Below are 22326 nucleotides of genomic sequence, written 5' to 3'. Positions count from 1 at the left end.
CATTAATCCCTCCTGCATTCTTTTATGTACTATCCAAATGTGTACAAATAAAATAAATGAGAAATTTTAAATCCCAGACTGCACCACTTACTTTTGGCTCCAAACCTACACACCTGTCTTTCCTAGCGGACTCAAAAGGTCTTGTTTCATACTCACAGATTTACTCTTTCAATCAGTCTTTTCCTGGGAGTTACAGTCTCTGAATAAATGCATAACAGTTTCTGATATATCAATAAGCATATGAATAAACTTGAGGTCTTATTAAAAGGCAGATTCTGAATTAATAGATCTAGGTAAGCTAAAGTTCTGAATTTCTAACTAGCTTCCAGTGACACTCATGTTGACACAAGCTTAAGAAGTAGGGGTCTGCTAGAGAGATCAGGAGTTTGAGGCATGATAGTAGTGGAGGTGATTATGGTGGACATGATGATCCAGATGCCTCCACTGAATTCCTATCACTGGAGCAACAGAACTCTAATATTCTCGTGCTGAAAATGTGGCTTTCTTAGCCAAGAAAGAAGACATTGAAGAAAAGATTACATGCCTTAATATCTTTAAGCAAATTAAAAGTTCTGTTCTATAATAACATGACTCTATTAGCCCACTTTTATTGAGCACTTGCTTTATGCTGAGTCTTATGCACTGTATTTTAAGCACTTTATATGAGCTTCTGATTTGATTCTATTAATATCCTTCTTTTACAAATGAGGAAACCAAGGCATGAAGATGGTACATAACTTGCCTCAAAATCAATAATGTAATACATGGTGAATCTATTATTTTAATCCAGAAAGTCTGACTACTGTGCTGATACTCTGAACAAAAGTTCTAGAAATTACAGAATTTAGAGTCAAAATATGGGTACAGCTATGAGGAAAGAGAGACTTAATCCACCCAGTTTAGCCAAATAATTATTACAGATTTAACTAATTCTAACAGTTGGTTGTTAATCAATTTTCGGTTTTGTTGCTTTCATCTCTGTTTTTGAAGGTCTTTATCATTTTTAAATAGGAAGTTCAAGCTGGTTATTTCAGAGATGCCAGCCATATGGCATTAAATCAGAAACCTTATGAATTATTTGGAAGCGTCTTTTGATCTCAGATGTGAAAACAGCATGATCCATTTTGTGTCGATCCTCGGGATTTATTTTAGAGCTGTAACCTATTTAGAATAAGTTTTTTGTTTTCTTGCTTCCTAAATGTCAGTTTTAAAAGGCTCTAAAATTCTTGACACTTGACAAAATAACGGTCTCTGATTTTTGCTTTGGCAAAAAAATACACAATTAAAAATGGAAATATACATTTGATTTTTTGTGAAACATGTTTCCTCAGAAAAGGAAAAATATTGGATTCTGCATCAGTAAAAATATAGAGCCCGTAACAAGGGAAGTGCTGCCCTGTTATATCCTCAGCTGGTCAGACATTACCTAAAAGTATTATGTTCTACTGGGAGCACACACTTTAAATTTGTCATTTGAAACTTAAAACTTCCAGAGAGATGTGTCAAAGATGCCAAGAGAATTAGAAACCTGTCACATTAAAAGTAATTAAAACCATACACAACCTTTAAAGTGAATATTTAAATGAGACAGGACACTGTTTTCAAATTTTTGAAGTACAGTGGAAGAATTCTAACTTGTGGATGAATTCATTGCTTTCTGTGTGGCCTCAGAATAACAGAATGGGAACACGCATGCCTGAAAGTAGAAGGTTTTCTGATTTATGACCATTTAAGAAAATCAAAGATGACCCCAAAATTAAAGCTGTCAAAAGCATTCACATATGAGTCAATTTAGCCCTTCGTTGATCATTTACTCCTCCACGAACCTTTTTCTGAAGCTTTCTCTGTGGCAGGCCCTGTTCTAGCATGAACATGATAAGCTACCTTCATTGAGATTTCAATCCAATGCAAAGGTGTGGGTGCAGTATAGATAAAATAAAGAAAAGAGGATAATATGATAACAAGTGAAAATTACCTGGGGAGGAGGTGGAACCTAGGATTGCCTAGGGAGGACTGATATATTATCTGGGAACAAAATATAAGAACAAAATATATAACAAAATATAAGAACAAAACAAAATATAAGAAGGAGCTACCTAAGCAAAGGTTACAGGGATAAATGAACCCTGTGTAAATAGAAACCGTGAGGTGGTGACCAGCTTGGACTTTCAGAGGAACTAAAAGACCAAGGCTGAATTGTAATGAGTGAGAGGGAGAGTAATATGTGTTCGGGTCTGAGACAGACAACTGCCTTTCTCATACTTAAACAGCTAGGCAAACTCTTGGGAGATCCTCCCCAAGTCATATCCTATGAGCATCCAAAACTTCAGCCTCCATATTAAAATTCCTTGAGGTAAGCTCTTCTATTTTCTTTATGTAAGCCTGGGTAGATATTTCGTTACCTGCAACAAGGTAAAATTAAAAGGAAATTTATGATCCATGCAGCAGATGGTACTTCCAAGATGGCGGCAACCAAATCTTTCACTTATTGCTTTTACAGTGGGACATTGACACTCTTCCCATTTGAGATATGGGCTCTAAATGTCCTCCTCTGAATTTCCATACTATAGTGGAAAGTGACATCATATGATTTCCAAAGCTAGGTCATTAAAGGGGATACACCCTGATATTCTTTGCAAAACTTATTCTGGAAACTAAGCCACCCTGGTGTGAGGAAGCCCATGTCATGTGGACACATGTGAGAAAGGAAGCCTTTGAGATCATTCCAGACTCAGCCACCATCTGACTGACACCACAAGCAAGACTGATAAGAACCATCGAACCATGAGAGAAGAGGGAAGTAATTACTGTCGCTTTAATCCACTAATTTTGTGGTGATTTTTTTTAAACACAGAAATAAATAACTGGAACAATCCATGTTAAGTCCTCATAAAATAATTACTACCGAATTAGTAATATCTAATTTAGCCACATAAATATGTGGTTTAGGACCCAAACACTTTTTTTTTCTTTTTTGGTGGCCTGAAATTTTCAAAAAAATTATTTTCTGAAATGCTTCAGAAAGTTTTATTATTGCAATATTCTTCTCTTGTCCATAGTCTTCTTTTAAACTTCACCATTATTGTCTGGAATTACCTCTAGTTTTACCTGAAGCAAATTTGCAATGGATATTTGTTAGACCTCTTTAGTATCACTGTATAACTCCAGTGGATTTTCCTGTAATCATCTTCAGTTGTATACTATAATCCACTTCTGTTGATTACTTTATCCTGCTTTATGTACTATGTTTTCCTTTTGTGTTGATTCTTGCCTTTTTATTGCTAATATGCTTTGATATGATTTAGACGTTCTTATTTACTTCGTATTCCACACCCTGAATTGTCATGTTACATACTAGTACTCAAGAATTTCAAATCATAAATGTGAATAAAATGATAATATAAATGGAATGTCTCTAACTCATTAAATATAGGTTATTAAATAGTGTTTTATATTCAAAGTATTTGAAAACTAAAAAGCAATAAATATAACTCAAACCAAATAACAGATGCTTATTTTGTGGTGAAGAAAAGAGTCTCCTATAGGGCGATTGAAATGTTTGAGGCCAAAAAGATTTACTATCCTGTGTCATATCTGAAACAATGTTGTAATTTCTTGACTATGCATTTTAAAATTATGCAAATAAAGAACATTGAGACCATATTGTGCTTTCTATTCCTTCTGGGAGACATAATAGTTAATCATAATGTATCTGTGACTCAAAATACATTCTTCCTTCCGTATAAGAATGTACCAGAGAAAGATAGGGCACTAAAAATCACGGAAAGAGATTTATAATTTCCTCCTCCCTACAGACTCACCCCAAGGAAAATCGAATTTAGAATCCTGATAAGGCCACAAGACTAGAATAAAGCCCATCCCTAAACTTCCAGAATAACTACTCTTTCTATAACTAAGAGGCTAAAATTCAGATATGCCCAAAGCAAAGTGGACTTAAGGTTAGGGACATAAAGAAAATGAAAAATATTCTGCCATAGTCTATTTCTCTACAACAAGAGATCTCAATCTTTTCTTACACATGCATGGATCAGGTGAAGGAAATTTTTAAGTACCAATACCTGGACCCCAGCCCTGCAAATATCTGTTTCAATTGATCTAGGCTGAGCTTAGACATCTACATTTTCTAAAACCATCCCATATGATTTTAATATGTAATCAGAGCTGAGAATAACAATTTCATATCACCACTGTTTTCCAAAATATGATTCATGAAACTGAGATTCTAAATTTGTTGTGAAAAAAAGGGAGAGTGAATTCCATTTATAAGTTAAGAAAACTGTGCTTACCAAGGTCAGAGGTCTTTCTTCCATTCCCTCCCTTGCTATGACCTCACTATGGATAAAGTATATTTCCTCACACCATTAATTCTGAGCTCTAATTCATGGACACAAAAGACCCGCATCCAAGCAGAGGTTTCATAAGTGCCTGTGTGGTTTAGCATGGCCTCTTGTCTCCTGTCATTCATCATGAAAAGAGCCTGCCTGGAATAGATTCTTCCCCTTCACCCAGGTTCCAGAAAGAGTGATGCCTGAAGCAACTAGACCTATGTCCAGCTGACCCTAGGTTCTGTGAGTGAAAAATATGTTTATTATTGCAAACCACTACAAATATGGCTTTTTTTAAAATGTAGCTTTATCATAGCAATAGTCAACCAACACAAACTTAAGATTCTTACCTCAAGATCCCTAAAACTATACAATTACTAGTCTTTATTATGACTCTAAGAGAGGCCAATATCATGCCATTTTGCAAACTTCTATTTTATTATAGAACTTTTTGTTTCAGGAATTATCTCAGATAACTTGTTTTCAGAAGAAAATGCTATGAGAAAATGCAAAATGCATGATGAATAGTTAACAATATTTTATGGAACAATACGAGAATTATGGATGACTTTATTGATAGCATCCAAAAATTTACCAACTGGAGAGAAGTCTTCCATATTCTAATTATAAATGAAGAAGTAATAACTAGAAAACTTGGGGGGAAAGCTGAATACTTGATAGAACTAAAGGCATGAAAAAATTTGTGTGGGTCAGATATTGGATTAAAACTAAAAAAAAATGAATAAAGAAGTAATCTAAGTTTTTAAAATTTTTATTGAGAAATATTTTACAAATTGTATAATTCATCCATTTCAAGTGTATAATTCAATGATATTTTAGTAAATTTACCACCTTATGCAACCATCCCCATAAATTAGATTTAGAAGATTTTCATCACCTCAGTAATCCTTTATGCATATTTATTATTGATTTTCCTCTCCTCCATCACAGCTAATCACCAATCTACTTTCTATCTCTAAAGATTTGTCCTTTCTGGACTTTTAAAATAAATAGACTAATACAATGTGTAATTTCTTATATCTGGCTTCTTTCGCTGTGTGTAATGTTAATCCATATCATAGCATGTATACATGGTTTGCTCTTTTATAGTTGAATAGTATTCCATTGTATGGTTATAACACATTTCATTTAACCATTTAACAAGTTGATGGACAAGTAGCTTATTTTCACTCTCTGACTATTATGAATAATGTCAATAAGAAGGATGTGGAGAAAAGGAAACCCTTGTACCCTGTTGGTGGGAGTGTAAACTGGTGAAGCCACTGTGGAAAACAGCATGGAGGTTTCTCAAAACCTAAAGATAGAACTACTGCATGATGCAGCAGTTCCACTCTTGGGTATATATCAGAAAAAATGAAAACACTAATTCAAAAAGATACAAGCATCCCAATGTTCATAAAACCACTATTTACAATAGCCAAGATCTGGAAGCAACTTAAATGTCCATCAACAGATGAATGGATAAAGAAGGTGCGGTATATATACACAATGGAATACTACTCAGCCATAAAAAAGAATGAATTTTGCCATTTACAGCAACATGGTTGGACTTGGAGGGCATTATGCTAAGTGAAATAAGTCAGACAGAGAAAGACAAATACTGTATGATATCACTTATATGTGGAATCTAAAAAATACAATGAACTAGTGAGTATAACAAAAAAGAAATAGACTCACAGATCTAGGGAACAAACTAGTGGTTACCAGTGGAGACAGGGAAGGGAAGAGAGGCAAGATAGGAGTACTGGATTAAGAGGTACAAACTACTATGTATAAAATAAATAAGCTACAAAGATATATTGTACAGCACAGGGAATATAGCCAGTATTTTATAAATGGAGTATAATATTTTAAAATTGTGAATCACTATGTCATACACCTGAAATCTGTATAATATTGTACATCAACTATACCTCAGTAAAAAAAAAAAAAGAAAGAAAGAAAGAAAGAAAGAAAATAAGAACATTGTGTTCAAATCTTTATGTGGATATATGTATTTATGTCTCTTTGGTAGATACCTAGGAGTCAATTTCTGGACTGAGAAGTATCAAACTTTTTGGAGTTTTAGTCCATTGGAAAAGGCAAACACTATATACAGAAAATGGTGTGATAATGGCTATGATAGTGCTGCACATTAAATTCGATAGAAGAAAAGCTACAGGTTCAAGGTAACACTTAAGTTGAAAGCATGTGGGTACGCAAACAGTATTAAAGGAAAGAAGGTAGGGACGGTTTTCCAAATCAGTAATGATAGGAAGAGTAAAGGCATCATTTGTGAAACATGACAAACACCTCCAAGGAAGGCATGGTTACGCAGTTTGTGAAACTGGCCCAGTTCCTACAATCTGACTCAGGTCTGCATCTGTCCCAAAGGAACGATTTTTTTTTTTTTTTTTTTGTAAGCACAAAGATACTATCAGGTTGTACTACTATCTACTTGAGGTAACTTTTTAAAGTCATCTGTTGGGGGGGCTAAGGGATATGCTTTTTAAAATTTTGCACAAGAGCTTATATAGTACAGCTGTGCATGGACGGACTTGTATGTCATTGAAAGGACTTTCAGTTTTCTGGTTTAGTGTTTTCCACATTTATTCATCCAGTGATCCATAGGAAATGCGCATGCCCACAGGGTGAACTAAGGTAAGCATGCAGCTGCTCCTGGCTTGGGGGACTGCAGGAGACACGGTCTCCTTGCTGTGGCCCTGAGGGGGGGGACACGATTATAGAAGCACACCTGTAGCCCCTTTGTGAAGCACGGTGAATGGAGGAAGACAGAGTCAACAACAGGTTTTAAAAAGCAGATCTTAGCAATTAAGCAGTATGTTCAGTTGAAACAGCCTGGACGCAGGCAATCAAGCAAGTTTGACGTTGTGGAGACATGAGGGAAGAGGAAGAATCAATCAAGACGTTGAATCTGCAATCTGGGAAAGACATGATGAGAATCTACACCAGACAGCAAGTGTAGGAAAGAAAAACAGAGACTGAATTGAAGAACTATTTAGGAGATAAAATTGGCAGGGACTACTGAAGCAAAAGAAAGAGTCTAGAATGACTCCTAGCTTATCTATTTTAGTTGATAGCTGAGTTCAGGATGGACACCTTCACTAAGATATAAAATGGAGGAAAAAAGAAACATATTTGACAGAATATTGGGGATGATAAATATTAAAATCCATAGTAAAAGAACAATTGTGAATGTCAAAACCTAACTTGAGCTATTAATAATTTTATGTGCAGTTGAGGAATTTTAAAACATCAAAAACTGATTCACGGAGAAACATCAGCAGGATGGCAGAATAGTTTACTATCATCATCTCCCCTACCTCCCCACCCATCCCCAACAGAACATTGGTTTTGACAGTCACGCACTGACAAGAATACCTTTGTAGGAATCTGGGAGTCTGCTGGAGAAAATCTAACACACCATCAGAGCATAAAATCTGAATTAGATGTATTAAACAGTGTAAGAACAGTTTCACTTTACTCTTTCACGCTTCCCCATAGCAGAAGACCTCCATGCCAAGAGAGACCCACTCAGGCCACCATTTCTCTTGGTGGGGAAAGTGAGAGCAAAGAGAATGTCTGACTTCTTCAGCTATGGCTGCCCATGAGGACACTGTCCATGAGACCCGCCCAAAATAATAATGTGACGAGCATGGTTGAGGGGTTGGAGGGGGCTGGGATCACAGTCAGGACTCACACTTCATCAAAGGCCACGGATCTTACTAAACACTGAGTAGACTCTATCAGGAAGCCAGCCCGGGGGGCAGCTCAGGACAGGTCGCCTGCAGAACTCCCCCGCCTGGCCACGGGCGTCCCGTCGCCCATCAGCTCCTTGCACTTGCTTCCCTGGACAGTGAGAGTGGGCCTTTACAGACAGCTTGTCAGCACACACAGAAAGCCAGCCCAACTCTTCAGGGAGAAACCACAAACTTCCCCAAATCTAATAAGAGTAAGAAATGGTAAAAATTTGCAAAACATTTTGCTGTACCCTGAAGTCTGCCTCTAACCAAATTCATATCATCTTATTGTGTGGCTTAGCAAACAAACAAATAAGTTTACTGCAGTTCATAAGACCCTTCTTTCTAAGAGAACAGTCACAATGGATTTTTACAACATTATTCTAAAGATCATCTAGAAGAAGCAGGTGGAAATAATCAAAATTATTTTGAAAAATACGTGCCATGAGGGATGATTACTTGTTCTCACTAGTTATTAAAACGCAGGTCATAGAATCATGCTTTTGAAATACTAAACGACTCCTTTCAGTCTCAGGTCTGGGTATGACAGGGAAATCATTAAAAGTGTCTACAAGACTATGCCTTTGAATTTTCAAAAGCCAAACTATCAGTGCCCAGAGGTCAAGACTGATATAAAAGTGATGCTTGTGCAGCAGGTAACAATGGGTTGTGCTATTTCACCCCATCCCTTATCCCCATGCCTTTGGAAAGATGTAAGTTCCTTCAACATAACAAGTGCACTGAGGAATAAAAGAAATCCTCAGTTGACTGAAATACATTAGCCTGGAAAGATAAGGGATTAAAATAGAAATCCAGTCTAGGAAAAAAAAATAGGTAGTAGAGGAAAGAATAATTATCAGTGCAAATGATTTATTTTTATTTACATTCAAGACTCTTTTCAGTATCTGGCCCACCAGTACACATGTTTCATTAAAAGCACTGCTGGTCAGTTTCTCCTCTTCCTTGAAAGTCCTTCCTAGTTCACTTCCAACCCAGGTGTAGAAGCTAATGCCCATTTTGGAGAGCAGTGTATCACCCATCACCTTGCCTTACCCGAGACTGGCATCTCCCTGCTCCAGGACTACTGGTAAGAGTCTGCACTCCAAGGAAGCTCTTATAACAAGGGTGTGATCTGGGATCTCCAGCACTGATCAGACATAACAGGGACTTTTCTGATGGCTTCTTAGGCAGAAGACTCCACAAACTCCTAAGCTCCTTTTCCATCCCTGAAGCCTTCATTGAGTGATTTTACTTCTTGTGTAGCAGTAGGTGAGTATTTATCATGCAGGATGGAGACTGGGCACAAAGAAAAGGGAAAACTTCTTTAAAAATTTTTGGTTTTGATCTCCTACATCATGAACATGTAAGAAGAGAATGTGGAAAGAGGCCACCAGAACGTTTGGATTCCTGCACTTCCTTGACTCCTACTCAACACTAACACTTCATCCCATTCTTCCAGAAAAAGGAAAGGGTGAGATTTTTTATTTTTTATTTTTTTGCTAAGGAAGTGACTTTCCTCCTGTCATCCTACCTCATCTCTCTACACATCCAAATGACGCCAATTCCTATGCACTCAGTCTCTTATATTTCTTTCATATTCATCTCATATTAGTTCCCATCTCCCTACCTTGAGCCCAGACTACCTGCCCCTTAGGTTGTTGTAAAGGCCTTCTATAGTGATTCTCCTTCTCCATCACTGTCCATCCATCCTTCACAATGTAGCTATGATTTTCCTATAAGACAAAATCTGAATTATATCATTTTCCTTCTTAAAACCTTGCTGGGTCTTTATCAAAAATCCAATATATAAAAGATTTGAAAAGGACATTTTCAAATACATTCTTTAATAAAAAATAAATAATGATTAAAAATATAACACAATACGCAGAAGACCTCTATAGAGAAAATTACAAAAAGCATTTGGAGGTATTAAAGAAAACCTAAATAAATAGAGGAAGGATTGCATTCCATGTATTTGTCAAAGGGCTCCAATCATGGAAATATAAAGAACTCCTACAATGCAATGAGAAATGGAAAAAAATATATTATAGAAATTGAGGCAAGATGTCTGAATAAGTATGTCATGATAGTGTTACCCAAAATCTTAATAAATATAAGAAAAAGTGAATAATTAATTAGGAATTATGAAAATATAAATTAAAATCATGATAAAATACATAACTATATTTTACCAGAATTGTTAATATCTAAAAGACTGATAATGCAACTGTTTGCAAGAATATGGAGAAACAGAAATTCTCATGAACTGATGACAGCATAGCAATGACACTGAGAAAAAAACATTGTGGCCTTTTCTATTGAAGTTAAGTATACGTGTACTCTAAGACTTAGAAACTTCAGTTTTGTGTGAGTGTGAATGTATCTTAATGCATGCTCCAAAAGACCTTTATAAAATTGACAGCTGTGTTAGTTTATACTGGTTTCTTGTGGTTAAGCCTGCTTGTTCCTGCATGTAAACACAGCTAGAAGATACAGTTTCAGTTTTCTGCATGTTTGCCCAGAGGAAGGTTTTTATTAGAAATGGGGGTGAGGTGCTTCCTTGCCTCCTTGCCTCTGACAGGTGAACTCCTTTTATAGAGACAGTTTAGGCATGGGTTAGGGACTTTGGGTTGCTCCCCTGGGTGACAGCTGTACAACCAATTGGTCACCAAATGAAGCAGTGCTCTTGAATTTAGAAGCCCTGTGATACTAAAACCTCTTACCTACAAACACTAGAATCTCACTAGACATGATAGTTAAGACTCTTTGCGGAGCAAAGCTACCAAATAGCCTGGACCGGTAGGACGATTATATTAGACAGAAATAGATCTCACTTATTTAAGTCTTTATAAGTCTTAGGTCTTTATCTTTACAGAGGTGAAGCTTCACTTTAACTAATACAGGAGGTGATATTCAAAATTGGAAAATACAAGGAACCCAGGACCATGCACAGAAGATCCAAAGAAAATGAGAGAAGTCTTTTATTCATCCAGACTCAGAACACATGGTTTTACAAAGCAACCTTCACCCTACTCACTCTACTTCGGTGAGTTAAACTTACCATATTTTCAGGTCTTAGATCAAGCATCCCATACTTGGAAAAAATCTTTCCTACTCTCTCTTCATCCAAGTAAATTTAATCAGTGCCATTAGCTAACCTTCCTCCTTTTCCTATCCCACTTTGATTCTCAGTCTCCCACACACAGTTTTATTTTTCCTCTGATATCTAGTAATTGTTTTTTTTAAAAAATGTAGCTTTTTGCTTTTTTCAGAAACACTAAAACAGTTTTCCTTAATAAAAGTTGAATTGTTAAAAAATAAATCAAATGTTTAAGTTCCTTAGCATTCTCTAACCCAGTGCTAAGTCCAACCTTGTACCAATCTGATTTGGAAGGGTACTGATGACGAACATAATGGATTATCCTGCCTTATCAGACTTAGCTAGTGTCTGTTTTACAGCACTTTTGATCATTTACTCAGCCATCCTCCTGACGTCTCCCAAAAAGGGAAAGTGAGCATGCCCAAGTCTTCCCATTTCTACCTCATAATGTAAAAATATATCATACAGGAACCATTGCCACTTCTAATGAGAAAGATACAAGAATTATTATAATTATGCACTATATACTGTGTAGTTCCTGTATTCTTTTTCCATGTTAAACTGGATTTTTAAGTAGTAACCAGGATCTATGTTCAATGCATTTTATAGTCAATTGCACATTTAATAATTGGAATATAGTAGGGACTTAGACACTTTACTTCATAAATATCTTTAGAATAGTATTAAAATATATATTAAGTCATGCTGATTTCTTATATTGTAAGATGTGTTGATTGAACAAAATTTGTTAGCGATGTTTTCATTACACAATGATAGACTTAAGAATTCTTAGGGAAGATTGCAGTGACAAACATAGCACTAGAATCATTTGTTTTAGAGTCTTCCTCTAAGCTCCTTTTTAGCTGTTATGTAACTTCTGGACACAAGACTTATGGGAAAACAAATCAGGCTTTGTGCCTGTTGACCTAGGGCTGACTGCAAGTCCTTGTGTTTTCTGGATACTGTCTTTTCTATAAAAGCGTATTATAATGGTACTATGAGCTTATTTTTAAATTACATAAATTTATCCCCACATTATATATTATACAAAAGCCAGCATTTTAATATTTTTTACCATTTAAATAGGCCAAAATCATAAGAAAATATATCTTGAAAAGTTTCAGTACGTAAGAATACAGTTACAAAATGTTGCAAACATAGGCCTATTTACCTCATTCTGAAACCAATATACTTATCTATGTGGAATAGTAATGTTATTTTTGAGGGCAACCAACTAAAACTGCCATTTAGGCATTATATATGACTTGCTACTGTAGTTCTAATAACATTTTTACTTTTGATCAAAACTCCCAGAAGTCTCATGACAACTAATATTAAAACCATTGAAGCAAAAGTTTATAATTTTGGAATGGATTTTTAATAAATCAGGAGGGATTTTCCATCACTTTATCTAAAGGTCTAACATCTTTTGAAGGATTTAATTATTTGCAGTTGTAAAGCTAGAGACTTTTCCCATATATTAATGTCTTTCCCTTCCTTCATAAAGGACATAAAGTTAGGCTTACATTCCCTGTGAAAAAACACTCCCACTCCTAACCCAAATACCCACCATCACAAGTTCAGGTAATAGGACTAAGAGTGGATAACACAACTGGATTCTTTCTCCAGGGAGTCTGGAATGGAGGCAAAACAATGCTGAGTTACTTAGCTATGCATGATTGTCCTGTAAAGCTGTATACATCCTGTCTCTGAGATTCCCATCTGGGGGGTGCTCTGATTTGCTACATGCTGATATTAGGCCGCCCTATACAGAAACGGGACAGGAATACATATACACGGAGAAAGATAAGAATCCAAGACATTAAGAGAAAGACAGAGGTGGCTTTGCAGCCATTGAAAAGCCTAAATATGCTTTCTAAAATTAAATTCCATTTCATTTACCTCTATACTTACAATAAATTTAAGTTAATTGGTTTCTTTCAGCTAGGACTTAAGTGTGTATATTTAAAAACTCACGTTTTGGGGCTTCCCTGGTGGCGCATTGGTTGAGAGTCCACCTGCTGATGCAGGGGATACGGGTTCGTGCCCCAGTCCGGGAAGATCCCACATGCAGCGGAGCGGCTGGGCCCGTGAGCCGTGGCCGCTGAGCCTGCGCGTCCGGAGCCTGTGCTCCGCAACGGGAGAGGCCACAACAGCGAGAGGCCCTCGTACCGAAAAAAAAAAAAAAAAAAAAAAAAAAAACTCACGTTTTGAAAACAAATTCCAACTTTAAAATGAGGAAAATCTTTCCTCTTTAGTAAGATATAATTTTATGTCCTGGTTTGTGCTGCAAAAAAAAATTAGGACACTAATTTTTTAGTGTCCTAAAGGAAGGAAGGAAGGAGGTTGGAATATTCTAACAAGGGGAAGTAATTTTCTAATGCTAAAATATGAAACCCTCCAATTTTGGAGACAGATTTATTTTCTCGCTGTGACTCCAAATAACACTATAGAGCTGGTTTTGAATTTCTGCTCTGGGTTTAACTATATGTATAAAGATAAAGATTAATTAACCTCTACCAGTCAACAATCTCCAAATAATTTTTAGTGCTAATTATGCACACATTATATACATTGAAAAATAAAAGAAACAGCACTACTTCCGTTTTCAAGACGTTTACACCTTAAATAAATAGTAGCTATGTAAATATCAAATAGTAATGTAAGAAATTTAAAAGTGTCATAAATATGTATAGCAGTGGACCTCAAACTTCTCTCTCGAAAACTCCTACACTCAACTTTATTGAGGACCCCAAAGACTTTTCATTTATGTGGGTTATATTTATTGACATTGCTGTGTTAGAAATTCAAACTGAGAAATTTAAAAAAATATTTACTAATAACTTTAAAAATAATAACACACATAAATGTAAACAAAATAGCATCTTTAGATGAAAATACTCTGCAAAGAAAAAGTAAGTTTAGTGAGAAGAATAGTGTTGTTTTACATATTTGTGAATCTCTTTAATGTCTGGCTTAACAGAAGACAGTTGGATTTTTCCACTGCTTCTGCACTTTCTCTTCGGATACATTGTTTCAGTTGAAGTATATGAAGATCCAGTCTTTACAGATGAATATTTGAAAAAAAAGAGGACCTCCTAGACTCTCTGAAAGGGTCTCAGGGTCTTCTAAAGTGTCTCAGACCATATTTGGAAAACTGCTAAGGTAAAGGTTTAATTTCAACACAAATTATAAGTAATGAATGCAAAAACTGCTTTTGAAGAATTAAAGGACACAAAAGTGTTTTTTGGGAAGGCTATCCGCATTAATCTTGTGAGTCAAACAATATTATTCCCAGTTTGAAAATGGAGAATGTGAGTCTGTGAGACCAGACCAAAAGGCTATGGCCAATAAAACGTAGGAACTCTTGGCCCAGTTGGGTTTTTTTTGTTTTTTGTTTGTTTCCTAAGGAATTTCACGTGGTGGAAAGGTTGGACTTTCCAAGCCTGAGTTTGAATCCCTATTAACCACTAATTGTATGACATTTGTCACTTTAAACTAGCATCATTTAAGCTCAGCTTGCTTATAAGCAATAAGGAAAAGTTCAACGGGGCTGACAGAACTTACATGGCTTGCTTCTGAGAGTGAAGGAAATGATATATGATATATCTTTAATACATTGCTGGGCACATGGTGGATGCTCAGTAAATGGGGGCTGTTATTTTATGTTTGTCTGCACATTTAAGAATCATTCATTATATAACACTGCCAGGAAAGATGTCTGAGGTTTAAGTAAATGGAAAGGATAATCTCTATAATTTATATTTGTGAAGTTTCTAGGGCTTGCCATGTAACTTGAAAACTTCTAACTGACAGGGACCATGGTAGCACAATATATTATGAGGAAAACATCTTGAATTCCTAATCTTGTTCATTTTAGTCAACTTAATCAACTTTAGACAGAAATGCAATCTCTAGGCTAAAATATGAGAAGGGAAACTCTTCAGATGCTTCCTCAATCAAAGATAAGGTGGGTAGCCAGGGACCAAAATCAACACATTCTTATGGGTTAGCATCCAACTTTTCCCTGAAACTTATACCAACATATTTTAGCCTAGAGATATATATTAACAATATACAAAAATTAGCTTTAACAAAAAAACATGAGATCTGTAATATTATTTATTTTTATTATTATATTTACTATATCTTTATCATAAAATTTGATGTTATATGTATGCGTGCGAGAGAAAGAGAAATTTTGATTATTTCATTAGGATAAATTCCTAAAAATAGAATTATTGGGCCAAAGATCTGAACTGTTGAAGGCTCTTAATTAAGATTACCAAACTCATTTCTAAAAAATATAGACATGATTGTAAACTATCATAATGGTTACCATTTATGTAATTTCCTCTATGTAGGCATTACACAGAGAATATTACAGGCCTGATTTTCTTACTCCATGCAATAGCTCCATTAAGTAGATATTATTACCCTAACTTAACAGACTGAAAAACTGAGGCTTAAATAACTTGCCTAAGTGTGTAGAGAAAATAAATTTTACAAATTCATCTATGTTAATTCTTTCTACTAACATACAGAGATTCCTACCAACATTACTTGGAAAGTTTATATGCACCTTTCAAATAATGGCTGTTATATTTTTTAAAGACTAATATGATAGGAAGAAACATATCTGATTGTTTTTAAGATGCTTTTATTGACCCTTTTATTGGACAATTAAAATTTTTTTTAATACTGTCTTTTCTTGTCTTTAACACATCCTCTACTTGGACTCCATCAGATTCTTATGAATTAAGAATTGTTATGTGTAGATTAATATTATGAGCCTTCTGTTTGACTTATGGATTAAAAATATTTATTGGTCTCTACTGTGAATTGGGAAAAAAAATCATACGTCTTTTAAAGAAATAGGAGTTGTTCACCTAAATCTTCATTTAAATGGAAGAACATAAAAAAAAAAAAACCCTCGGGTAATTCATGTGAAAAGGAAATGTGGAAACAGACTCATTTTGTGGATGCAATTAAAATTCAAGTTAAATTTCCTGGATTTTTTAGTCCAAATAACGATTTTATAACTGGCCACTGCAAATATTTGTGTAGATTTTTTAATACTTATTTTAAATCAACTTCGCAAAACACATTCCAGTTGCATTAATCCCCTAATCCTTTTCAACTTGTTTCATGGTTTTATCTTTCTGTAACAAAAATGGAAAAGTACAGATGAACAAGTTGTTAACATATTTGGTCAATGCAACTATTCTGAAAAACTTGATTACAAAACAACCTATTTTTCTTTAGATGAGTTTTTAAAAACATGCTATACACAGTGTGCAGATCACATCTGGTTTTGTATATTTTAATTAAGGGGATTAATTTAGTTTACTGCTATCTAATCTTTTAATCTATCTAATCTATCTAATCTTTTAAAATGAAAGTGCACTCAACCAAACAGTTAATTGTAATGTACAAAATAGATACTTCTTTTTTAATATTTCAATCATGTTTAATTGAGTGCAGCTATAATTTTTACAATTACTTGTACAGATGCAACATGAAATATCTATGTAACTTATTTAAACACATCTATATTCAAGAAATACCTCCCTCATTGACATTCACAATATAGCAAATGCTAAACTTATAAATATATTTTCACATATGCAATATGAAGCCTATAAATATATGGACAAAGTGAAATGAAAAGTGGCAGCAATGATCGAGCCAAGTTAGGAACAGCTCCTACTTTTAGGGTAAATATTTTAAAAGTTTGAATCGTGTAGATTTGCTCTTTTCTTTGAGAGCTACCAACAGGGAATAAATAGTAATCTAAGCCATATTTATTATGGAAATGTATCTGAGAAGATTTGTAGTATTGTCAAAAACTTTCTGGAAACAGTAATAATTAAACAACATTTCTAAGAGAGAATTAAAACAGCATAACCAAATGAATATCATTCTCAGTTTAATGCCATTGTTGGTGTATATTTAGCTAGATTCTACTCATAAATTCTCAGAGGATATGAAGTAGATCAGATAAAATATAAATGTTAATTCAAATAGGTTAATCTTTTAAATATATTATCCTCCAGATTTAATAGAAACTATTTTTTCCAACACAATACCACTGATTGGCAGACCTATCCTTTGCAAAAGGTTCAAGTATAGTCAATCAGTAATAAATGTTCTTAGAATATTTTACACCTTAGCCTAGAAAACCACGTCCCACTAGACTAGTCATTCACTTGAGTAATAAATTCTTTTAGGGGCATTTGTAAGAAGGAGAGCCAGGATGAATGTTATTCTCCTCTGTAACATTATTCATATTTTGCAAAAGTGAACGCTTGGCTTTTTTTTTTTTTTTTTTTGGTCAATTTTATTACTCTTTAGGCAAGTTGCAGTGAATCCCATTCTTCACACACTTGATGTGTGAAGAGAGATACAGAGTTCACTTCAGGAGAGAAAAGTACCTAAATCTTGATGAAATCTGAAAATGAAAGAAATACCTAAAAAATATTGTCTATCAATATCCAGTCTTATTTCATTATAGTCTCTGTGTGTGTATCTTTTTAATTTGTGAGAAATGGATTTAGGAATATCCTAAAATAAAATTTCAAGACATTTATTGTAAGCAATTAATTTCCTCGGGAGGTGGGGGGAAGAGGACTACAACAGTCACGTCAGTCTATGTCAAGCAGCCCATGAAACAAGTTGGGTTCATGCTGTTTATTTATTATTAAAATTCATACTTTTTTACATTATTAAAACATGAGAGGAAAAGAAATGAGTCTTAGAAGATTTCAGTGCGTGTGGTTATTGTACTTATGACAGTCTCAACCTACTGAGTGGCTGAATACTATTACCACTGTAATGGCAGGTAGGGAACAAGGTGCACTTACTTGTACTATATATAAACCTGAGCTCACACTTTTACACCTGCAGCACCTTGGAAATCTATCTTTCTCTCCTACTCGTATCTAAATCCCGTCTGTCACAAATAAGTATCTCCCACAGCTCTGATTCCTTAGGACATGCTCCTAGCTCTCAAATCCAGTAAAATTGTGAAAAACTTGGAGTAAAAAAGTAGGATCTCTTTTATGGATGCTACCATTATTTGCCACACAGGGAAATTAATATAATTTGGAGATCATATGTTTGATTGTATCCCAACAGATCAGGAATCCTAATTCCCATTCTTCTACTTAATGGTCTTGTGACTTCATATATGTAACCAAATTTATATTAGACTCTGTTAAGATATCTAGATATTGTGGTTAACCATCCTGATTCTTAAGGTTTCCTGAAATTTTTACATTTGCATGTGATTTCACAACTGAAACTATATTTAGCTTCTACATAGGATGTCTGAATCCTCGACCACCCATTTTCTGGAGGAACAGAATAAAAAAGGAGATAGCCAGAAGACACAGACAGGTAATGCACAAATTATATTCCTAGCTGTGCCTTTGGTCCAAGACCTAGTAGCTTCATAAGTTGAGTTAGTCTTTATAAAGCTTTCAGAACTCCTTTTGAAAAGAGTTGAAATTGGCTTTCTTTTGGTCAATTTTATTACCACTAGATGACTGGTAAACTTAAGAATAACCCTAAAAGCCACACTAATGGGTTTTTGGCCCTTTTTTCACAGTCATTTTCTCTAATCATGGTTCTTCAAATGTTATGACTCTAATGGGGAAGAGAGAGAAAAGGAGGCCGTTCCTAAGGAAAAAAATCATGGAAGACCAAAGGGAAAAAATCAGTGTGTCCCTAAGGCCTAGAGCCTCAGACTGAGTCACACATTCTCAGTCTTCCTGGGCAGGGTCCCTTCCTGGGTGTATTATGCAGCCAGCAGTGTGCTCTTAGAGAGAAGTTCACATAGAAAGAACCCTAAAAAACACACGTAATGGTCACGAGTCAAATTTTTGAAGAGTTTCAATTTTGTGCAAAGCACAAAAATTACATTCTAAGTAAGCCGGACATTTTGCACAATAAATACATAAATTAGAACAAATTAAAAATTGTGGTAAATTTTATAAAATAAATAAGTAGATTCTGTGGGAAAATAATTTACACGGAGTATTTGGTGTATCCTCTCTGAGATAATTAACAGAAAATGTATTTAAAAATTAATAATGATATTTGACAGAAAGATATTTATACAGAGAACTAGAGGGGGGAGGAAAACAGGGAGGTGGAAGCACAAAACAGAGAATAAATTGAATCAAGAACTTTCTAGTACTTTAACCAAATAATACCCTTGCTTTAGTCACCTGAATGAACACACCTAATTCTCTAGTAAGAGAAAAGGAAAAGGGCTTTCCCTCGTGTCTGTCTTCTTTTCCTCTTCATCCTTTTGGGACTTCTGCCTCCCAGACCACCTCCGATAGTCTTTAAACCATCAGCCACTTTGCCACTCCTCACTTCCCTGCATCATTTTCTTTCTAAAAGCATTAACATACTAATGACCCCAAATTGAAAATCCTGTCCATGATTTTTCCTATGAATTTTGATCAATTAACCAACTCTCCACTTGCCATTTTCACTCAGATGCCAAAGAATCATCAAAATATTAATATGTAAGAAAATAAGATCTAAATTTTAATTCCATCCTATAAGAAAATCTGTTCTCTTTTTCAGTAATTGTACAAATATATATCTAGTTACTCAATCTGAAAATCTAAGCCCAGACTCTGTAGTTACCATCTTGCCCAAACCACCACCAAATGTTTCCTGGGCTTTTGCAATTGCCTCCTGACATTGGGCACCTGTTTCTACATGTGCTCGCCACTGTCCAGTCGATTCTCCCAAGAGTACTAGACTTACAATTTGAAACAAGTATTGGATTACATTGTTTGTGGAAAAAATGACAAATTATTTAGTGACATCCATTCTTACCTTTGTTAATAATCAAATCACTAGGTTCAAGTTAGACACATGGCTGCCCAGGTAAGAACTAGGCATTCCATCTTTTCTCATAGCTTAGTATGACATATGACTAAGTGTTGTCCAGCTGGAGGGGAGCTGCAGGGATGAGTGCTACTTCAGGGTTCTGCATTCAGAAGGAAAAGGACTTACACTCCCCTGGCCTTCCCCACTGGCAGGGAAGCAGTGTCTTCTAGAGAAGCCGGAAATGGAAGCCAACTTTTGAGAATTCCAGAGTATTAGTGCCAGACCAGGCCCTCTTATCTCTGGACTGTTACAAAGAGATGAAAAATTCTAACATTTTAAAAACCATTGCATCTTTGATTTCTTTGTTACTGCAGCTGAGTGTGAATTCTAAGCGTGACAGGTCATATTTTCTCAAAAATGACTGCAGTACTATGCTTTATTCCACATGCTCTTCTTACAATGTGACTTTGACAATCCTTTTATCAAGAGGTAGGGTCTATACTCTTTTCTCTTGAATGCTACAAGCCTTATATCTATGACAGAAACAATGGTATGTGACTTCCAAGGCTAGGTCAAAAAATTCTACACGGTTCTCTTGGGATATTTATTCTTGTAACCCAGCCACTATAATGTAGCAAAACTCAAATCAGCCCATGTGGAAAGGTAACATTGAGGAGGCACTGAGTATACAAGGAGAGAGACATGGCCAGTCCCCAGCAGCCCACCTGCTGTTTCAGTTCCAGTCACATCTGAATGCAAGTGCATGAGAACCCCCTTTCTAGTAGCCTCACGAGGAACTCAAGTAAAGCTTATCTCAGTGAGATTTGTGGTTGTGGCTTCTACATAATGGAGTAAACACCAATAAAATTCATAGAAAGCCTACAGAGTTGTTCTGGTGGAAGCACCACCATATTGAACTGAAAGGAAGAGAAATAGTAAAAAATAAAAACAAGGCTTTGGACTTCCGAAATTTTATGGGCAGGAAGCAGTCTTGAGAGAACTACTCAGCTGCAAACGTGAAGTACATTTGATGGAGAGGGAAGGATGTTTCAGAGAGCAGGACCAAGACCCCAAAGAGAGAAGCCTCAAGCCAGAAATAGTACTGTGATCCAATCAATGAATTAACAATATGTTCCCAGCTGGATTTAAAGATCATTATTATAATCCTCTGTGCCTCCTATTTACCTCACCCCTTCAATGACTTCTGCAGTTATCCCATGCCTATCCAGCCTTGCATGTTAAGTATGTGGGAGCAGAGAAGGTACCTCTTTATTTCCTACGGATTCATGTCAAGGAGGGCTGTGTTTGAGGAATGGAACCAAGGAACAGCACCTGAGACACTCATCCACAGCTATACATGATTTAAATGATGAAACTTAACTGCTCGATCTTGTTCCTGATGCTGAAAGGGGATGAAACGTCTGGGGGTTCTTGGGCAAGGTGAGTATATATTGCACATGGGAAGAATGTAAATAATCAGTTGCCAAAAGAGAGAATGTGGCCCCCAAATTCTATGTTACTCCTAACATTGAGAAATAGAGTCTATGTCTCTCCCCTAAATCTGGGCTCTGCACACATAACCAAGAGTGTATGGTGGAAATGATATGGTGCCAATTTCCAGAAGGAGGCTAAAAGAAACTGGTAGTTTCCACTTCCTGACTCCTGAGACCCTCACCTTATACGCAGCTACCATGCCGTAAAGAAGCCCAAGCATCCAATTTCTCCTTGTCTGCCAACATTAACCTGCAGCCACATATGAGACCCTTTTTTTTTTTTTTTGCCATATGCGGGCCTCTCACTGTTGTGGCCTCTCACTGTTGTGGCCTCTCCCGTTGCGGAGCACAGGCTCCGGATGCACAGGCTCAGCAGCCATGGCTCACGCGCCCAGCTGCTCTGCAGCATGTGGGATCTTCCCAGACCGGGGCACGAACCCATGTCCCTGGCATCGGCAGATGGACTCTCAACTACTGCTCCACTAGGGAAGCCCTCTACTACTAGATTTTAATCTCCATGAATCAGAGACATTTTCTTCCTGTTCTCTGCAGGTTCTCCAAAGCTATGTGTGACATGTATTAAGTGTTAAAAATATATTTGAAATGAATACTGGAATGGCAAACATAACTTATATTTTGTTTCTCACTTGTCAACTTTTCCTGTCACCTGGTGACATTAATATCTTATTCAGACTTAATAAGACAGGAATATTCCAGAATTTTCCACTGTGGCCACATGATTCCATACATTACAAAGACCAAAAAATTTGTGTTAT

This window comes from Hyperoodon ampullatus (genome assembly GCF_949752795.1).
Source record: "Hyperoodon ampullatus genome assembly, chromosome: 16".
In the NCBI taxonomy this organism is placed as follows: Eukaryota; Metazoa; Chordata; class Mammalia; order Artiodactyla; family Ziphiidae; genus Hyperoodon; species Hyperoodon ampullatus.
This window is presented reverse-complemented; position numbering follows the sequence as displayed.